This window comes from Oncorhynchus tshawytscha, linkage group LG04, assembly GCF_018296145.1.
Source record: "Oncorhynchus tshawytscha isolate Ot180627B linkage group LG04, Otsh_v2.0, whole genome shotgun sequence".
Classification (NCBI taxonomy): domain Eukaryota; kingdom Metazoa; phylum Chordata; class Actinopteri; order Salmoniformes; family Salmonidae; genus Oncorhynchus; species Oncorhynchus tshawytscha.
In genome coordinates, this window is record NC_056432.1 from 51,804,021 (window position 1) to 51,825,478 (window position 21,458).

General features: G+C 44.4%; 1 protein-coding gene across 5 annotated transcripts in view; it reads left to right on the forward strand.

Moving 5' to 3' along the window:
- LOC112248969 (LARGE xylosyl- and glucuronyltransferase 2-like) overlaps positions 1-21,458 on the forward strand; it is a 188,344-nt gene that overhangs the window by 122,773 nt on the left and 44,113 nt on the right. For 2 of the 5 annotated variants that reach the window (XM_042320853.1, XM_042320857.1), the window contains exon 1: positions 2,876-3,398. The exons of the other annotated variants lie outside the window; for them this stretch is intronic. The gene's annotated coding sequence lies outside the window, so the exon portion shown is untranslated. Of the gene's footprint in view, positions 1-2,875; positions 3,399-21,458 lie in introns of those variants that run through there. 5 annotated transcript variants of the gene reach the window in all.

The window sequence follows — 21,458 nt, forward strand, 5'->3', positions numbered from 1 at the left end:
ACACACACACACGTAAAATGTATGCACGCACACAGATGCCTACTGCATGCACACAGATGTATGCACACACACACGTAAAATGTATGCATGCACACAGATGCCTACTGTACACGTAAAATACTGCACACAGACACACACGCATCAAATGTATGCACGCACACAGATGCCTGCTGTACACGCACACAGATACACACACACACGTAAAATGTATGCATGCACACAGATGCCTGCTGTACACGTATACACACACACACGTAAAATGTATGCACGCACACAGATGCCTACTGTACACGCATACACACACACACGTAAAATGTATGCATGCACACAGATGCCTACTGTACACGCATACACACACACACGTAAAATGTATGCACGCACACAGATGCCTACTGTACACGCATACACACACACACGTAAAATGTATGCACGCACACAGATGCCTACTGTACACGTATACACACACACACGTCAAATGTATGCACGCACACAGATGCCTACTGTACACGCATACACACACACACGTCAAATGTATGCACGCACACAGATGCCTGCTGTACACACATACACACACACAGCAGTGGAGGCTGCTGAGGGGAGGACGGCTCATGATAATGTCTGCAACGGCGCGAATAGAATGGCATCAAACACATGGAAACGATGTGTTTAACGTTGTTGATACCTTTCCACTTATTCTGCTCCAGCCATTACCACGTGCCCGTCCTCCACAAATAAGGTGCCACCAACCTCCTGTGACACACACGCACACACACACGCAAAATGCACACAAAATGCACATACACACACACACACACACACGCACGCACACGCACACGCACACGCACACACACACGCACACACACACACCTGCCCTGCTGTCCAGAGTGACTGTACAGCCATGACAGTGCCATATGGTCTATTAGCATTTGCACTTATATATTCTTATTCCGCCTCCCCGCGAGTGTGTTTGCACGTCCATGCGTGTGTTTTAGTGTGTGTGTGTGTGTGTGTGTGTATACGTGTGTTTCTGAAAAGGTGAGGGGACAGATTTTGGAGTTTAGAGGAGCAGAAGTTTAAGTGTCAGAGCACAAAGTGTCTTTATATCTGTGCTGTTCTTGAGTGGACCTCTTCTCTCTGAATTATTTGTGATCGTGTGACTGTTTTTTCTCTACAAATGCAGCCAAAAGGCTGAGCAGTGTTTTTTATATACGGAAAGACTTGTTACGTCACATTCTGTCTGCGTTCTGTTGTTGCAGTGTTTGTCTGAGACATACTCGGATGCAGACACACATGCAGATGCACGACACAAACACAGAGGGAGAGAGAGAACTGTTGTCTGCTACTTTTTAATGTGGTTTTCTGTCATGAAGCATTAGTAAGTTATATCAATGTTTCAAGTTTGAAGTATTTGTCACATGCCCAAGTGTAGTGAAATGCTTAACCTGCAAGCCCTACCCAACAGTGCAGTATTTAATATAATAATAGTATAACTAAAAACTTTTTTGTTTTAAACACAAGGAAGATGTAGAAGAATGTAAGCTGTCAGTACCCGTACCAAATATGCAATGTGCAAAGATACTGGAGTATTTGCAGTATATTTGTACATGTATTAGGAGAAAGTGACTGGTTATTATTATTATTAATAGTATGGCAGCAGGGGTGTGTGTGTGTGTGTGTGTGTGTGTGTGTGTGTGTGTGTGTGTGTGTGTGTGTGTGTGTGTGTGTGTGTGTGTGTGTCCGTGCGCAAGAGTGTCAGTGTAGGTGTTATAGGCGACTATACAGTACATTTAAACAGGTCTGAAAAGTGACTGGTATCAGGAACATATAAATACTTATGGTAATATACTATTGGTAAAATATACCTGTAAACAGGAGTGATAGTGATCAGTAGCAGGATGAATAGATTGATAATAATGTTAATGACAATCAATAAACAGCAGCATAGTGGCAGTAATACATCTAATCAATAATATTTTAACAGCAGCTTAGGTGTGTGTGTGTGTGGGGGGGGGGGGGGGTCTGCTAGTGTGTGGCGTCGGCAATGACTGAGTGAGGGTGTGTGTGTGTATGTGAGAATGTGTTTGCACATGTGAGGTAGTGAGTGAGTGGTGTGTGTGTGTGCCTGAGTGGGTGAACAGGGAGTGCAGGAAGGGGCTAAAGGGCCCACATCCTCGGGTCTCGAGCTTGGTGACGGGCTTGAAGGGCACTATGGTGTTGAACGCTGAGTTGTAGACGATGAACAGCATCCTCATATGGGTATTCCCCTTTTCAGGTGGAGGAGGGCAGTGTGGAGTGCAATTGACATTGTGTCGTCTGTGGATCTGTTGTGGAGGTATATGCAAATTGGAGTGGGTCCAGGGTATCTGGGATGATGGAGTTGATGTGAGCCATAACCCGCCTTTCAAAGCACTTCATTATTACAGATGTGAGTGCTTACAGGGCAGTAGTCATTGTGTCTGGTTGCCTTAGAGTTTTTGGAAACAGGAAAAAAATGGTAGTTACCTGGAAACGTGAGGATTACAGACTGGGACAAGGAGAGAATGTCAATGAAGACACCTGCCAGCTGGTCTGTGTGTGTGCGCGTCTGTGTGCGCGTGCATGTGCAAGTGTGAGTGTTGAAGCATGCGTGTGCGTCTGTTTGAGTAAGTGAGTGTTTAGTGTGATTACTCCTAAGTGTTAACCTGTGCCAATGTCTCTGTCGCCACACTGTCTGAGGGAGAGGGAGGGGCTGGGACTGTGTGTAATTCAGTGTGTGTGGCTGGTCAGAGAGGGACATACATCTCTCTCCTATTGGCTGATACCCGAGGGGGTGTGTTTCGGGGCTGGGCCAGTGCTTGTGGGGAGGGGCCGTGAGTTCAATCTTTCTCTTGCAGGGTGCTCAGTCAAGAGCGGAGTGTGTGAGTGCACACACAAAAGAGAGAGAACAGACGATAGAAAGAGAGAGCGGTTCTATTCTGGTGTATTTGTCTCCTCCAGACACCCAGGACTCCTCTGTCTCTCTCTACCCCGGCAGGGTGCTTGCTGATGGTGTAACACTAGATCGGCTCAGCCTCCCTCCTTTGGGAACTCTGGAGCTCCCTCTCTCACCTTCTGTGTTTGCTCTCCACCGACTGGCTGACTTTCTTTATTTGGAGAGTGCGAGAGTGTGTTTTACTCGGCAGGATTAGGCAGTCTGTATGCACTCTGGTACAAGCTGGTACGGTGGAGGGCGTTTCGTTCGTGAGTGTGTTGTTCGCCCTTTCGCTCTGCGAGCCACACTCGAGTCTCTCATACACCCTTCGGCTCTAACGGAAACACGCACCTACTATTCCCAAGGATTTGGGATATGTGTATAAAGGTTTAGCCTTCTCTGAATTGTGGATACAGAGAGGACTACACATTACAACTTCACTGAGCAGGTGAGAGAGACGTACCACAGCTTTCACTGGTTATCCACATGGACTGAGGTGGGTGCTTACGTGTGTCAGCTTGCAAATCTGTTAGTACCGTGTGTTGGGGAATCCATGGCGAGTTGCATACACTGTCCTGTTCGGAGGGAGCAGAGCTTGTGTGCATCTTTCTGCAGTAAACCCTAAACTGAACTGAATATGTTGACTAGTATTTTCTGCTTGGATGTTTGTCTGTGTGGTTTGTGGGCAGATTCCATGTTTTGGTGCGTTTGTGTTTGTGTAGGTCAGTGTGCTTTTTGATAGTTTGTGTGTGTGTGTGTGTGTGTGTGTGTGTGTGTGTGTGTGTGTAGTCAGGTCCATGTGACTGGTCTGTGGGCTATAGCCAAGGAAAGGTTAGAGATAAATTAACCACATTCTTCTCTGCTGAGCCACAGAATATGGAGACATCCCCTTACTCTACCCCAGTCTGTACCCGTCCCCCTCACCTAGCTATCACATCCGCACCCTCCCCTCAGGCCCCCTGCTTGCATCACCCCCCATTAAGGCCCCATTCCCACACCCCCATCACGCTCCTGTAAACCCCCTCCACACACACAACCTTTATTGCTTCCTTCCCCATCCTCCTCTACACACACACACACACACACACACACACACACACACACAAAATCGCTTTCTACCCCTGGGGTCTCTCTCCAACAGCTGTTACTTCCTTTACACTTTAAACACTCCGCTGGTCACAGGTTCAGGAATTGTTACAAAAAATCACAACATTCACTTCAAATGAACCTTACAAATAGCAGTGTTGGGTGATTTGGAAAGCAATAGTCAGTCCATAAATAATATAATAATACTGGTAGGAAAGGTTTTCATCTTTAGCTCACAATCTGTGGAGACTATATGATTAGACAGGTTCAACATGTATGTAAAACATCACAGCACAATAGAAAAATATATGGCACATGGAAACCAAACGAGGGTGGTCTATGCTGATAGGTGGGATGGGCTGAAAGGGTGGTCTATGCTGATAGGTGGGATGGGCTGAGAGTGGCTGAGGGGTGGGATTAAAGAGCTGAGGTCTATGCTGATAGGTGGGATGGGCTGAGAGAGGCTGAGGGGTGGGATTAAAGAGCTGAGGTTGATGGTGATAGGTGGGATGGGCTGAGAGAGGCTGAGGGGTGTAAAGAGCTGAGGTCGATGGTGATAGGTGGGATGGGCTGAGAGAGGCTGAGGGGTGGGATTAAAGAGCTGAGGTCGATGGTGATAGGTGGGATGGGCTGAGGGGTGGGAGTGGCTGATGGTGATAGGTGGGATGGGCTGAGAGTGGCTGAGGGGTGGGAGTAAAGAGCTGAGGTCGATGGTGATAGGTGGGATGGGCTGAGAGAGGCTGAGGGGTGGGAGTAAAGAGCTGAGGTCGATGGTGATAGGTGGGATGGGCTGAGAGAGGCTGAGGGGTGGGAGTAAAGAGCTGAGGTCGATGTTGATAGGTGTGATGGGCTGAGAGAGGCTGAGGGGTAGGATTAAAAGAGCTGAGGTCTATGCTGATAGGTGGGATGGGCTGAGGCTGAGGGGTGGGATTAAAGAGCTGAGGTCGATGAGAGGTGGGAGGCTGAGGGGTGGGATTAAAGAGCTGAGGTCGATGGTGATAGGTGGGATGGGCTGAGAGAGGCTGAGGGGTGGGAGTAAAGAGCTGAGGTCGATGGTGATAGGTGGGATGGGCTGAGAGAGGCTGAGGGGTGGGAGTAAAGAGCTGAGGTCGATGGTGATAGGTGGGATGGTGATAGGTGGGATGGGCTGATGGTGAGGTGGGATGGGCTGAGAGAGGCTGAGGGGTGGGATTAAAGAGCTGAGGTCGATGCTGATAGGTGGGATGGGCTGAGAGTGGCTGAGGGGTGGGATTAAAGAGTTTATGGGTTATTGTTATTGTATTACTGTTATGTGATTGCTTTATGTAAAAGTACCATGTATGTAAAAATGTATATATAAAATGTATGTATACGTAGCAGAAAAGCTGTATAAAAAAACAAAAAGATGTGTGTCCTCCGAAGAGGAGGGGGGGTGGATAATAATAATAATATAATAATTATAATTATAATAAAAACATATATATATATATATATATATTATTTATGTATAATTATTATTTTTAACAAATTAAACACTTGGCTGCTTTTCTGCCATCTTGCTCCTCTTTCCTCCCTCCCTCCACTTCTCCTCTACCCTTCCTTTCTTCCCTCCCTCGCTATTCTCCTCCTCCACGTCTTCTCTCCCTTGCTCCTCTCCTCCCTTCTTTCATTCCTCATCTCCCCTGCTGCCATATACCATCAACCACTCTATTGGCTACCTCTGCAACGAGCTCCTGTAAAACAGTAACCAGTTTGTGTGTGTGTGTGTGTGTGTGTGTGCGTGTGTGAGTCAGGAGACGTTATATGCCTTAGACCTTGTATCCGCTGGAGGAATGCTATATTACTTCTATCCCTGGGTCCTTTACCTTCTCTTTCTCTCTCTCTCTCTGTCTCTCTCTGTCTCTCTCTCACTCTCTCTCTCTGCCTCTCTCTCTCTCTCTCTCTCTCTCTCTCTGTCTCTCTCTCTCTCTCTCTCTCTCTCTCTCTCTGTCCTCTCTCTCTCTCTCTCTCTCTTGCTCTCTGTCCCTCTCTCTGTCTCTCTCTCTCTCTCTCTCTGTCCCTCTCTCTGTCTCTCTCTCTCTCTCTCTCTCTCTCTCTCTCTGTGTCTCTCTTTCTCTGTCTCTCTCTCTCTCTCTCTCTGGATACAGATGAGAGAGACAGAGAAAGAGAGAGAGAGACAGAGAGAGAGGCAAAGATCTGAGGAAAGGGCAAGAACCCAATAGTCACTCTGACATAGATCCAGAGTTCCTCTGTGGAGATGGGAGAACCTTCCAGAAGTACAACCATCTCTGCAGCACTCCACAATTCAGGCCTTTATGGTGGAGTGGGCAGATGGAAGCCACTCCTCAGTAAAAGGCACATGACAGCCCACTTGGACCAAAATGCAGCTGAAGACTCTCAGACCATGAGAAACAAGATTCTCTGGTCTGAGGAAATCAAGATTGAACTCTTTGGCCTGAATGCCAAGCATCATGTCTGGATGAAACCTGGCACCATCCCTACGGTATGAGATGTGTCTGGTGTGACAACTGCTTGACCCCCCGACTGCAAGGCATTACAGACGGTATTGCGTACGGCCCAGTACATCACCGGGGTCAAGGTTCCTGCCATCCAGGACTTCTATACCAGACGGTGTCAGAGGAAGGCCCCAGCCAACTTAGTTATAGACTGTTCTCTCTGCTACTGTAGTACCGGAGCGCCAAGTCTAGGATGCAAGAGGCTTCTAAACATCTCCGACCCCAAAGTATTTTCTTAAAACTGTATTGTTGGTTAAGGGCTTGTAAGTAAGCATTTCACTTCAAGGTCTACTGCACCTGTTGTATTCGGGGCATGTGACAAATACAATTTGATTTGATTTGAATGTCCTTGAGTGGCCCAGCCAGAGCCCAGACTTGAACCCGGCGATGTCATCTACAAAATAGCTTCCAATACTCTACTCAGCAAACTGGATGCAGTTTATCACAGTGCCACCCGTTTTGTTACTAAAGCACCTTATACCACCCACCACTGCGACCTGTATACTCTAGTCGGCTGGCCCTCGCTACATATTCGTCGCCAGACCCACTGGCTCCAGGTCATCTACAAGTCCATGCTCGGTAAAGCTCCACCTTATCTCAATTCACTGGTCACGATGGCAACACCCACCCGTAGCACACGCTCCAGCAGGTGTATCTCACTGATCATCCCTAAAGCCAACACCTCATTTGGCCGCCTTTAGACTCTCTTTTTTTTCCTGTGTTACTGACTGGTTAATTGTTTACTCCATGTGTAACTCTGTGTATCTTGTCCAGGTCGCAGTTGCAAATGAGAACTTGTTCTCAACTAGCCTACCTGGTTAAATAAAGGTGAATTAAAATAAACATAAAATGAAAACCCGGTCAAATATCTCTGGAGAGACCTGAAAATAGCTGTGCAGCAACGCTCCCCATCCAACTTGACAGAGTTTGAGAGGATCTGCAGAGAAGAATGGCAGAAACACCCCAAATACAGGTGCGTGAAGCTTGTAGCTTCGTACCCAAGAAGACTCAACGCTGTAATCGCTGCCAAAGTTGCTTCAACAAAGTACCAGTAAAGGATATGAATACTTATGTAAATGTATTTTTCAGTTTTTTATTTGTAATACATTTGCAGAAAATTCTAAAAGCATGTTTTTGCTTTGTCATTATGGGGTAGTGTGTGTAGATTGATGAGAAAATAAAAAAAATTTAATCAATTTTGGAATAACGCTGTAACAAAAGGTAGAAAAAGCAGAGGGGCCTGAATACTTTCTGAAGGCACTGTTGTTGAAGTATGAAAGGGAAAATAAATTATAAAACAGATAAATATAACTTGTATTTACAGTTTTTGTGCTCCATAGGTTACCCTTTTTCTCATGGCAATGGACCACAAATCTTGCTGCCGTGGTTGCACCCTGTGGTATTTCTCCTAACAGATATGGGAGTTTATCAATGTTTGATTTGTTTCAAATTCTTTGTGGGTCTGTGTGATCTGTGGGAAATATATGTCTCTAATGTGGTCATACATTTGGCAGGAGGTTAGGAAGTATATCTCAGTTTCCACCTCATTTTGTGGGCAGACCTGGCTCTATGGTGACCTCTCTGAATAGCAAGGTTATGCTCACTGAGTTTGTACATAGTCAAGGATTTTCTTAATTTGGGGTCAGTCACGTTGATCAGGTATTCTGCCACGGTGTATTCTCTGTTTAGGGCCAGATAGCACTCACATTTGCTCAGTTTTTGGGTTGATTCTTTCCAATGTGTCAAATATTTATCTTTTTGCTTTCTCATAATTTGGTTGGGTCTAAATGTGTTTCTGTCCTGGGGCTCTGTGGGATCTGTTTGTGAACAGAGCCCCAGAACCAGCTGGTTGAGGAGACTCTTCTCTTGGTTCATCTCTCTGTAGGTGAAGGCTTTGTGATGGAATGTGTGGGCATCGCTTCCTTTTAGGTGGTTGTAGAATTGAACAGGTCTTTTTTGGGATTTTGATAGTTAGCGGGTATAGTCCTAATTCTACTCTGCATGCATTGTTTGGTGTTTTACATTGTACACAATGTATATTTTTGCAGAATTCTGCATGCAGAGTCTCAGTTGGGTGTTTTTCCCATCTTTTTGAATTCTTGGTTGGTGAGTGGACCCCATACCTCACAACAAGAGAGGGCAATGGGTTCGATAACTGATTGAAGTATATATTTTTTTATCTCACTCTCTCTGTGTGTGTGTGTGCTGATGCTTGTAAGGCTGATAAACGTTTTCTGACACGTTTCCACTGTGTGTGTTCAGCATGAGCTCCTTAGGAGCCTAACTCCATACCACTGCTTTAGCTGGTCATGCCCATTCCCTCTGTAGCAGGCAGTGGCTGTAGTCTAAACCCTGTGCCAAAATGAGACATGAATTCAAATCGTTGCAGTTCAGAAGTGTGTTTGGTTTGCCCAACAGCTAGATGTGTGTCCTGGATGGATGGTGTTAACACCTGGTGCACGATCACGAGGCGGACGTTGTGGAACGTTGCAGGTAGACATGTCATGAAGAGAACTGTATCCACTGTATATTATGTTCACTCTACCTATTTGTATATATATCTATATGTCAGCTTTGTATAAACTCCTCTGTGTGTATTATGTGTCTAAATGTTGTTTATCACCAGCAGCACCATATTACCAAGTCAAATTCTGAGTATGTTTAAAGTTGAATAACGGTGATTCTGATTTTGTCACGATTCCTAATTCTACATGTCAAGAGAGGCGTGTTTGTTCTACATAACGCATTTCTATCCCCCTGCTCCCAGTCTGCCCTGATTGAATTCCAGCGTCAGTCTTTTGCTTTAGCTACGCAACTCTGTACATCCATGGGTTTTCCCAGTCCGTTTCCCACATGTCCTCCGGGGCCTAACGCAATATGTTAATGTGACGCTCAATCAAGGGCCACTGATGCGTAGCATAGCTGCCACCATGAAGGAGCTTATCAGCCCGTGCTGACTGTTGCGGCCTATTGGTGATGTGTGTGTGCATCCGTGTCCCTCTGTGTGCATTCTTTAGCCCATCCCTCTCAGAGACCCAGCCCTCAGCAGCTGAGACGTGTGTACAGTATGCATGCGTGCACGTTTGCGATTCCGATTACAGACATGAAGACCAAAGTGTCAGTGTCTTTAGCCACAAGATATTACTTTTTTTTTTTATAGCAGTATCAGTTTTTAAGAGGAGTTAAAACGGCATCCTTCTCTTCTCGTATGAACGTGGAACAGAGATTGAAACTCTGTAGAGAGATTAAACTCTGTGCTATAAATACATTCATTTAATGCAATTTCAGTGTAATTATGTGTTATTAGCACAGACATGCAAGTACGTGCACACACACGCTGCTCAGCCAGTGGTGGTCAGATGTGCTCTTTGACACTGTGTTACCATAGCGGCAGATGGTCATTAATCATACAGAGAGAGGGGGAGATAGATAGGCTGGAAAGAGGGAAGATCGAGAGAGGGGGGTGTGTGGAAAGGTGGATAGATAGACCCCATAAAAAAAAGACAAAGGGAGAGGGAAGATGGAAGAAGAAAGGTCTCACCCCTCACATGTATCAGTACCTCTCTGCAGTAGGTAGCCCAACGGTTAAGAGTGGTGGGCCAGTAACCGAAAGGTTGTTGGTTCCCTGAGCCAACTAAGTGAAAAATGTGCCGATGTGCACTTGAGCAAAGAACTTAACCCCAATTGCTCATGTAAGTCACTCTGGATAAGACCATCTGCTTAATGACTAACCTTTCAACCTCTTGCGCAACATGACCCATGCATGATGTATGAGTTCAGAGTGACCCCTCGTTGTCCCATGGGACCCCACAGTAAACCCTGTAAGGTCAAGCGTGTTAGTACCCTCCCCCAGGGCCGCTGATTGATGAACTGGTGGCGTGCTCTCTGGACTGGATGAGAAAACGTTTCTTGGTTATTGACTAATGGAGATGATTAGGTTCGCTCGTTATCATTCTCGCCCTCTACCTCGTTCACTTCCTCGCTGTGGTTCATTCTTTCTTGCCCCGTGCAATTTCCTCACCATACGTTCTACCTCGCCTTTCATTTTTATCCTGCGTTCTTTCGTTCCTTCTCTCTTTCACTCAGCAGTAAATTGGCAGAGATGGCAGACATTTCCGTATTAAGCGAAAATCTCTTCAAAACACCCATGGCTGATTATGAACGACCCCCCTCTCCCCCCATCCCTCTCTCCCCTCCTCTAGACGCTCCCCTGTTCCTCTAATGGTAATGCTTTCTCCATCAACCCCACCTTATGGTTATGCGGGTAATTATACGTCTATTTACGGCCCTATGGCCACACACAATGAGAAATAAATAACGCGTTTGCCCAAGCAGAAACACATTAGTTAGCTCTCTCCCTCCCTGCTCACATCTCTCACAACTCAACAAGTTTTAGGCCTTGGTTTTTCCACAGCACTGCATTGTGCCTTGCAGCTCTCTTATTGGCTATTGTACGAGTTCTGACTCACAGAGCATCCCTGCTCTGTTATCTTCCCTTCAATAGCAAGGCTATGTCCTTTATCCACATACTGTATGGGTTCCACTCCTCGTCCACTCCACTCCCCCACCTTCATTATTATATGTATGCTGCACTGTGCATGGAGTTTGAGACCCTCTCCAAGTTATAGAGACTGAAAGAGGGAAGGAGGCAGGGAGGAAAGGAGAGAGGGAATGGGGTTGGTAAAAGTTTAATATGAAATGTTGAAGTACTACTTCTTTGTTACCTCTCGGTATATGAAAGCGCCCAGGAGGCATGCTGATCCCTGTTCATCCAGATTCTGGTTCAGATTCTTACGGGCGTGTGTAATCACTACCAGCCAGGATATATGCTCTCAATACTTTCTATTTCTGTGTCTGGGGGTGGGGGGGGTGAGAGAGCGAGAGGGAGAGTGTGAACAGAGGTCATTTCCCTGTAGAGATCCAAGGCAGAGTCTGATGAGATAGTCTTGTAAACATCCCTCTCTTCCACATGGATAAACAGAGAGAAATGGGATACAAGAGAGAGAAAGGAGGGATGAGAGTGGGAGCAGAGTAGAAAGAGAGAGACTGGGGAGGATGGTTGGTATAATGGCCCCTGTCCAACATGTGCCCACTCATCCTGCCCTTTTCATATTGAGATGGTGAAGGGATAGGTTCCGTCAGGCAGACTGGAGTCAGGGTGTGTGCGTGTGCGTGTGCGTGTGCGTGTGCGTGTGTGTGTGTGTGTGTGTGTGTGTGTGCGTGTGTGTGTGTGTGTGCGTGTTTGTGCACGTGCACGCATGTGTGTGAGACCTGTAGAGGTGTTGTCCCTCTATCGTGCTCCGAAGGGATGGGCAGCACTTAGTCACAGTACCTGTTATGCCGAACACAATAGGTGAGGGTGAGTCAGGGTCATAAAACTGCAGAGACATGCATGAGACTGAAGACAACTACCTTATGCTATTCAGTTCATTTAATCCACGACACTAATGTTAGCTAGTCTCTTAGAGTAGGGGATAATTCTGTTCTGAATAGGTAAATGGCACCTTATTTATCCTCTCTTCCCCCTGGGCTATATAACATATGCATAACTATTTATTTGCTAATTAGCCACTAATAGCTCTACATGCCTGAATAGGCTGATAGGTGCTTTACATATACAGTGAATACCCCTGTACTGTTGTTTGAGCGATGGTGTCTGTAGCTGCTGCCCCAATAGTGTAACCTTTATCTAACTAGGCAAGTCAGTTAAGTACAAATTCTTATTCACAATTTAAAGGTTCACCCATCACACACCGGCCAAACCCGGACGACGCTGGGCAAATTGTGCGCCGCCCTATGGGACTCCCAATCACGGCCGGTTGTGATTACAGCCTGGATTCGAACCAGAGTGTTTGCAGTGATGCCTCTAGCACTCAGATGCAGTGCCTTAGACCGCTGCGCCACTCGGGAGACAGTAACTTCTTCTCAATATGGCCCAGTACATATTTTTTGTTTTAGGTAATTACAGTATAATGTGACACAACAGATCACTTTTTGTTGTTGTTGTACAGTGCATTCTTACGTCATTACAGTTACATAGTAGAAAAATAACACTGATACCTCTATGCCCCAAGCTGCTATGTATTGTTTTGAAGTGTTGTGATCAGTGTAGTACAATATAGACTGGGTTGGAGTTCCTAATGACATGACTCTGTATTGCCGCTCTGTTTATCTGTGACCCAGTTTGTAGATCTGTATATCCAGAGGGAGATGCTTTGTCAGCTGGCTGTGTTCCCTACCTCCCTGTACCTGTGTGTTTAAAGGTTCACCCATTTTGAATGTTAAATTGTCTTTGTGCATCTCTGAGGGATGCTGTATCGATTCCCAGTGTCATGTTTTCATAAGATTCTGAGCTATTGCCGTTCAAGCAGGCAGAAATCCGGCCGGGTATGACGTAGCATCGTGATAAAGCCACTCTCTGTACTGGAGGGTAATAGGGATCAAAAGTTTGGACACACCTACTCATGCAAGAGTTTTTCATTATTTTTTAAAACTATTTTCGACATTGTAGAACAACAGTGAAAACATCAAAACTATGAAATAACACATATGGAATCATGTAGTAACCAAGAAAGTATTAAATAGATTAGGATATATTTTTCGAAGTAGTCACCCTTTGCCTTGATTACAGCTTTGCACACTCTTAGCATTCTCTCAACCAGCTTCACCTGGAATGCTTTTCCAACAGTCTTGAAGGAGTTCCCACATATTCTGAGCACTTGTTGGCTGCTTTTTCCTTCACACTGCGGTCCAACTCATCCTAGACCATCTCAATTGGGTTGCGGTCGGGTGATTGTGGAGGCCAGGTCATCTAATGCAGCACTCCATCACTCTCCTTCTTGGTCAAATAGACCTTACACAGTCTGGAGGTGTGTTTTGGGTCCTGTTGAAAAACAAATGATAGTCCCACTAAGTGCAAACCAGATGGGATGGTGTATCAATGCAGAATGCTGTGGTAGCCATACTGGTTAAGTGTGCCTTGAATTCTAAATAAATCACACAGTGTCAACAGCAAAGCACCCCCACACCATCACACCTCCTCCTCCATGCTTCACAGTGGGAACCACACATGCAGAGATCATCTGCTCATCAACTCTGCGTCTCACAAAGACATGGCGGTTGGAACCAAAAATCTCAAATTTGGACTCATCAGACCAAATGACATATATCCACCGGTCTAATGTCCATTGATCATGTTTCTTGGCCCAAGCAAGTCTCTTCTTATTATTGGTGTCTTTTAGTAGTGGTTTCTTTGCCACAATTAGTCCGTGAAGGCCTTATTCATGCAGTCTCCTCTGAACAGTTGATGTTGAGATGTGTCTGTTACTTGAATTATGTGATGCATTTATTTGGGCTGCAGTTTCTGAGGCTGGTAACTCTAATGAACTTATCATCTGCAGCAGAGGTAACTCTGGGTCTTCCTTTCCTGTGGTGGTCCTCATGAGCACCAGGTTCATTATAGTGCTTGATGGTTTTTGACTGCAATTGAAGAAACATTCAAAGTTATTGATATTTTCTGGATTGACTGATCTTCATGTCTTAAAGTAATGATGGACTTTCATTTCTCTTTGCTTATTTGAGCTGTTCTTGCCATAATATGGACTTGGTCTTTTACCAAAGAGGGCTTTCATCTGTATACCCCCATACCATGCCACAACACAACTGATTGGCTCAAACACATTAAGAAGGAAAGAAATTCCACAAATTAACTTTTAAGGCACACCTGTTAATTGAAATGCATTCCAGGTGACTACCTCATGAAGCTGGTTGAGAGAATGTCAAGAGTGTACAAAGCTGTCATCCAGACAAAGGGTGGCTACTTTGAAGAATCTCAAATATAAAACATATTTTGATTTGCTTAACACTTTTTTTGGTTACTACATGATTCCATATGTGTTATTTCATAGTTGTGATTTATTCACTACTATTCTCCAAAGCTAGCCAATCAGCTCATAGAGAGCGCATTGCATTTTGTAGTTGGCTTGAGCTGCAACAGATTTTCACATGTTGCTACCAACCTCATTATAATGACAAAATGAAACATTTGTTCACAAACAATATTGTTCTCACATATTTGTGTTATTTAACACTGGAAATTAATTGATGAATGAATTAGAGGTTATCAAGAATCCTTGATCTATGCTCTCTTCGTGTCTTTGTTTTTTGACTGGCATGTCAATTCTGAGCCACCGTGTTGTGTGTGGCAGTTTGTGATGTAGCTGTTTGAGAGGGTGTATATGTGTGTGTTTGTGCATACCCGTGTGTGTGCTTGCTTGCGTGCGTGCATGTACAGTATGCACTTTCTTGCCATAAGTGTTATGGTCTCAAAGCTGTCCACCTGTTCATATATCTAAATCCGCTCTCTCTCCCTCGCTATATCTCTAGAGATGATCTACGTAACTTATTCATCCCCTATATTTAACAAGGAACCTAAGAACCTTAGAATGGAGACATCCTCTCAACTGTCTCTGGAGCTCTGTTTCAATTTTAGTCAGAACATTCCGGGGGTGAGTCTGTACCACAATACATTCCCAAAGGGAGAACATGGCCTATTCAGACCCAGAGAGAGCACAGTTCCAGTTCTCTCAGACTGACCATTTTCACATTGACAATAGCAAAGGGGCATTTTCGAGAGGTATCTGTAACGATCTTCTTCATCTGATGAGGAGTATGAAAGATCGGACCAAAACGCAGCGTGGTAAGTGTCCATTTTAATGAAATATAACTGAACACTGAATACGAAATAACCAAAGTGAAACAATGAAAAATCTAAACAGTTCTGTATGGTGAAACACAGACACAGAAAACAACTACCCACAAACACCAGGTGGGAACAGGCTACCTAAGTATGGTTCTCAATCAGAGACAACGATTGGCAGCTGCCTCTGATTGGGAACCATACCAGGCCAAACATATAGAAATACAACACACAGAACAAAACAGACTGAAAAACATAGAATGCCCACCCCAACTTACGCCCTGACCAAACCAAAATAGAGACATAAAAAAGGAACTAAGGTCAGAACGTGACAGTATCGATTCTTGAGAAACAACACTGTTATGTAAACTTGCAAAATGATCACATCTCAACCTCTGGAGGTCTTCCAAGATTCTGACATTAATTTGTGTCACATATCAGTATAGCACATGATGTAAAAATAATTAAATAAATATACAATTCAAACTTGGTCTCTTTCTTTGAATAAGGCAGCTCCAAAATGCAGATGCTTCAGCCTAGGGCCAGCCAGTGAAAGCACAGTGCGTAGGCGCTGTTAATCTTCTGTCACGTTCTCGAAAATGATCGGACCAAGGCGCAGTGTGAATTGAGTTCCACATCTTTAATTACAAAGTGAAACTAGAAGCAAAATTACAAAACTTACAAAGACCGTTACGACGTAGTTCTCAAACACACTAACAATATCCCACAAATGCAGGTGGGGAAAAAGCTTACCTAAATATAATGCCCAATTAGAGGCATTGATTACCAGCTGCCTCTAATTGGGAACCACACAAACCACCAACCTAGAAATCCCCACCCCCAAAAGGTGTGGACTCCGGCCGCAAAACCTGAAACCAAATGGGGAGGGTAGGGGGGGTGACTAGTGTTGGTGGCAGCTCCGGTGCGGGTCTTTGCCCCCTCCCATGGGTCCAGCCATGAGGTAGAACGCCGTGCACCGACTGGGCATCGGCGCAGAGGAGGACCCCGGCCATGGAGCTGGGTTGGACGCCGCACCCGGACTGGACACCGGCGCCGAGGAAGACTCCGGCCATGGAGCTGTACTGGACGCCGTGCCCGGACAGAGCCCCGATCATCAAATTGCTCCTCCAACTCCCAAACTCTCCCCTGCTCGACTGCCAGCTCCATGTGCCCCCCCCACAAAGAAATCTTGGGGTTTCTGTGGCCGTGGTCCCCGGCGTCGTCGCTGTCCTTCCATGTTCCTGTCCTTCCATGTTCCTTGGCGACTGTCCTCTCATGTCCTCCCAAGTCCAAAACTTCCTTACCTAATTTTCACGCTGCTTGGTCCTTTGTTGGTGGGATATTCTGTCACGCTCTTGAAAATGATCGGACCAAGGCGCAGCGTGAATTGAGTTCCACATCTTTAATTACAAAGTGAAACTAGAAACAAAATGACAAAACTTACAAAGACCGTGCAAAATGCATAATGCAAGCATTATACATATTATAAATATAAGTTCAATCTGTACTTCAATGCACATCTGGTGTCCATTATAAAAATGGAGGAAGAAAGAGAAGGTGGGAAGAGAGGTGTGAGAGAGTGTATAATACAAGGGAAAGATTCAATTAATTCAATTAAGTAAATACACTCACTACAAATTCGTCGCCAGACCCACTGGCTCCAGGTCATCTATAAGTCTATGCTAGGTAAAGCTCAGCCTTATCTCAGCTCACTGGTCACGATAACAACACCCACCCATAGCACAAGCTCCAGCAGGTATATCTCACTGGTCGTCCCCAAAGCCAACACCTTCTTTGGCCATCTTTCCTTCCAGTTCTCTGCTGCCAATGACTGAAACGAATTGCAAAAATCGCTGTAGCTGGAGACTTATATTTCCCTCACTAACTTTAATCAGCTATCTGAGCAGCTAACCAATCGCTGCAGCTGTACATAGCCCATCTTTAAATAGCCAACTAAAACTACCTACCTCATCCCCATATGGTTTTTATTGACTTTTCTGCTCTTTTGCACACCAGTATTTCTACTTGCACATCATCATCTGCTCATCTATCACTCCAGTGTTATTCTGCTAAACTGTAATTACTTCGCTACTATGGCCTATTTATTGCCTTACCTCCTCACGCCATTTGCACACACTGTATATAGACTTTCTTTTTTTCTATTGTGTTATTGACTGTATGCTTGTTTATTCCATGTGTAACTCTGTGTTGTTGTTTGTGTCGCACTGCTTTGTTTTATATTGGCCAGGTCGCAGTGGTAAATGAGAACTTGTTCTCAACTAGCTTACCTGGTTAAATAAAGTTGAAATAAAAATTAAATTAAATAAAAATCATGGAATGTTGAGTCAAATCTAACTTTTTGTTTAACCTATTATGAAGTTGGTTTTGTAACATAACATAAACTGGGTATTTGATACTTTTGACTGATATTATGAGTATCTGATTTTCCATATCTGCAAAGTAGTTAAAACGCTGTCACTTACACATTAAACTTTAGGTCACAGGTTACTTTGTGTGCTAAATGTGAAATGTTTTTTTGCAATGGGAAGTAATAGTTGTACATTTCAATTGGGAAATGCTTAATGGTTGTGTTTCTGTATTCTTATGATTGGGACCTACTGGCTTATTATGTCCGAGGCCATGGACTGCTTATCCTTTAACATCATACTGTGTGTGACTGCTGTCTTTCCATCGGCTCTGTGCAATGGTGTAGAGGTGCCTGGAGAAGTCAGTATACTCTAAATTTGCCAAAAAGTTCTTAAATATCCCACCCAATGAAGCAAAGACAGACACCCTGTGTAAAAAAATCCTGTTTTCCTATGTTTGTTATTGAGTTTCTTTCAGATTTTCACTCTGAAAATCACACATTTTTTTATTGACGAAATATACCGAATTTGATGTTTTAAGTCCACAACAATGCTTAAAACACATCAATCTGATTGGGTGGGCTTGTGTCCACACATGCCCCATCCATGTGTATGCCCCTGATGCAAATAGTGCATGATGACAATTGCACATCACAAATAGCCTAGTAAACAACACTTCAGACCACATTTTTTCAATAACTGGTTTGCGTACCCATTATTGCCTTAGTTAGTATTTAATGGTAGACAGGGGCGAAACCTTGGTTTTAGAAGTGGGGGGGACATAACTTTTTATTTAAAAAAAAATTCAGTCAGATAAACACTCCAAACAGCCTATCTGACCGCTTGGAGGCTTCCGCAAGGTCCTAAAGCACACCATTGCCTCGTTTTGTAAATTGGAGGGAGCAAAAATGCAATTTCAGAATGTGGGGGGGGACATGTCCCAGTGAAAGTTGTGCCCCTGCTGGTAGATATCTTCAATTGAAATGTATTTTCTACCCTACCGGCTACCGATGTCATTCTTCTGTGAGCTGCTACATGCCAAAACCAGTTCAGAGCTGCACATTCTTGCTCCCTGAAGATGATATTGTGCTGGAACACTGGCCTTTGTGTTTTACAAAAAGTGCACTCTCTTAATGCTCTCCTACATGAGTGCGCTGGTATTACGGTTGCTGTCCTTTCAGAATCACAAACCTGTCACACTCTGAAGGCCTATAGGTTCGCCACGCCAAAGTTATTATTTTTTACATGAAGCTATACTAAATGTTTTCACGTCACCAAATAATTGACTAAAACATACTGTTTTACAATGAAGGTCTACAGTTGCCTCAGCAGCACTCTGTAGGGTAGCACCATGGTGAAGCCGGAGGACATCTAGCTTCTGTCCTCCTCTGTGTACATTGAATTCAATAGAAAACCTAGGAGGCTCATGGTTCTCAACCCCTTCCATAGACTTACACAGTAATTATAATGTCCTACAACCTATCAGAACTCTTGCAGCATGAACTGACTTGTTGTCCACATTATGAAAGGATCAGAGAATATACTGAAAGCATAAGCTACAGCTGGCTAGCACTGCGTCACATGTGGTGAGTAGTTCACTCAAAGAGAGAGAAAGACAATAGTTGAACAGTTTTGAACAAATACATTTCTTCCAAAATTAGGGAGAGTTTTTATTTTTTAGTTATTTTTTAAAACTTAGCTAGCAAATGCAGCTTGCTATTTTAGCCTACTCAAACAGAGAGGGATGCTATGTTAGCTAGCTATTGCTATCTAACAATAGAACTCTTCCAAGTCAAGGTAAGCTTTTGGTTTGTTTAATTTATTGCCACCGGGGCCCACCGGCGTAACTGCTAAACTGTTTTCAGCTAGATGCAGGCAAGAGTGTGCAAGGCGGTATTGAATGGCAGTATTGATTACTCAAAATGGTCTCTACCTGTGCTCCTACATTTTCAACTTTTAATTCATAATGGGTACAGGGAAAATTTGACTGTCGTGTAGTAGCCTAAACTTGTCAATGTTGCATTGAGCTGGGTTAATGGAATATGAATGACATTCATCCAATATGCTAATATAAAAAATAAGGCCATGCTCATATAAACAAAAAGATCATCCTCCCTCATCTTAAATGGCAACGACCGCCACTCGTGCAGCATCACCCAATCTCACCCCATCCCACCACACCCCAAGATATTTGTATGCCCCTCTTTCCCATGAATTTACAAAAGTATTTTCACTGCCGGACTACTTGTGATTCTCTTATTTTGTCCCACATTCTCTCTTTTTCTCTTTCTTTCTCTCTCTCCCTCCCATCCTCACCTCTCTCTCTCCTGTGAACCCCAAATAAGATTTCAATGCCATTTTCCTGAAGTAGCATGAAGGATGGCAGAGTGGCTGAAGAGAGCAGCCGCAGTGAAAATCTTCTTTGACTACGCTGGCCAGGCGGGGGATGCCGAGTAAGGACAAAGTGAAAAGCTGAATTGAGGAACGAGAAATAGTTAAATATTTCAGGAAGGTCAGGGGGAGCAGCTGCTTTCTGCATGGGAGTGGTAGTGTGTGTGTGTGTGTGTGTGTGTGTGTGTGTGTGTGTGTGTGTGTTTGTGTGTGTAGATGTGATGACCGAGGTTTTATGCTTGGTTGTCTCTATAGTCCCATTTGGACTGACAGTCTGTGCAAAGAGCAAAACAGAGGAGAACATAGGCAGGGGGACACATGAAGGGATGCAGGGTGACGCAGAGGGAGTGGAGGTAAGATGTGAGAGAGAGGCAGAGTGAGAGAGAAGCAGAGTGAGGCATGAAGAAAGGGGAGGAGAGACAGAGGATGGAATGGAGAGGCAAGGTAAGGCTGAAGGCTTAAAGACCTGAACTTTCCTCTTTGCCTCTTAGATCATGAACAAAAGTGAAATAAACGATAACAAATAAACAGTTAACATTACACTCATAAAAGTTCCAAAGGAATAGAGACATTTCAAACGTCACATTACAGCTATATACAGTATTGTAACGATGTGCAAATAGTTGAAGTACAAAAGGTGGAAAAAATAAACATGGTGTTTGTTCTTCACTGGCTGCCCTTTTTGTATTTGTATTTATGATGGATCCCCACTCTTCCTGGGGTCCGGCATAATTAAGGCAGTTTATACCATTTTAAAACATTACAAAACATTCACAGATTTCACAACAGGCCCCTACTCCACCACTGCCACATATCTTCAGTACTAAATTTAGAGACGCAGATTTCTGCATTAGTAAAGATGGGATCAATACATGTTGATGGTTTCATTCCTGTGCTGTTACCAACTACCCTGGTAGGTTGACTGACAACCTGAACCGGGTTGCAGGCACTGGTTACTGGATACTTTGAATGCTAAAATCAGTTCTATAAAAATATTTTTTTCATAATGTTCAGAGCTGGCCCTCCTGCGGTTGTTTAACCCCACATGGACTACGACAGTGTCAGCTCCCAGCAATCTGTCGTAGAACAGTCAGAAGCAGCCTTGTGATATCCTTTACTCGTGCGCCTGGTTAGCACAGGGTTTTTGCCTTTGGAACTGAGATGTTTCTCACCATAGAGCTGCCTATGATGACAGCCGCTGATGTTGAATGAGCCTGTGTCTCAGGTAGACTCACGTTCTGATGAGGGTGGGAGCTCCGAGGTTCTGAACCCGAGGTTGAAGCCTCCGGAGAGGGAGACAGAACCGAGGATGTAGACGCAGGTACAGTGCCTTGCGAAAGTATTCGGCCCCCTTGAACTTTGCGACCTTTTGCCACATTTCAGGCTTCAAACATAAAGATATAAAACTGGATTTTTTTGTGAAGAATCAACAACAAGTGGGACACAATCATGAAGTGGAACGACATTTATTG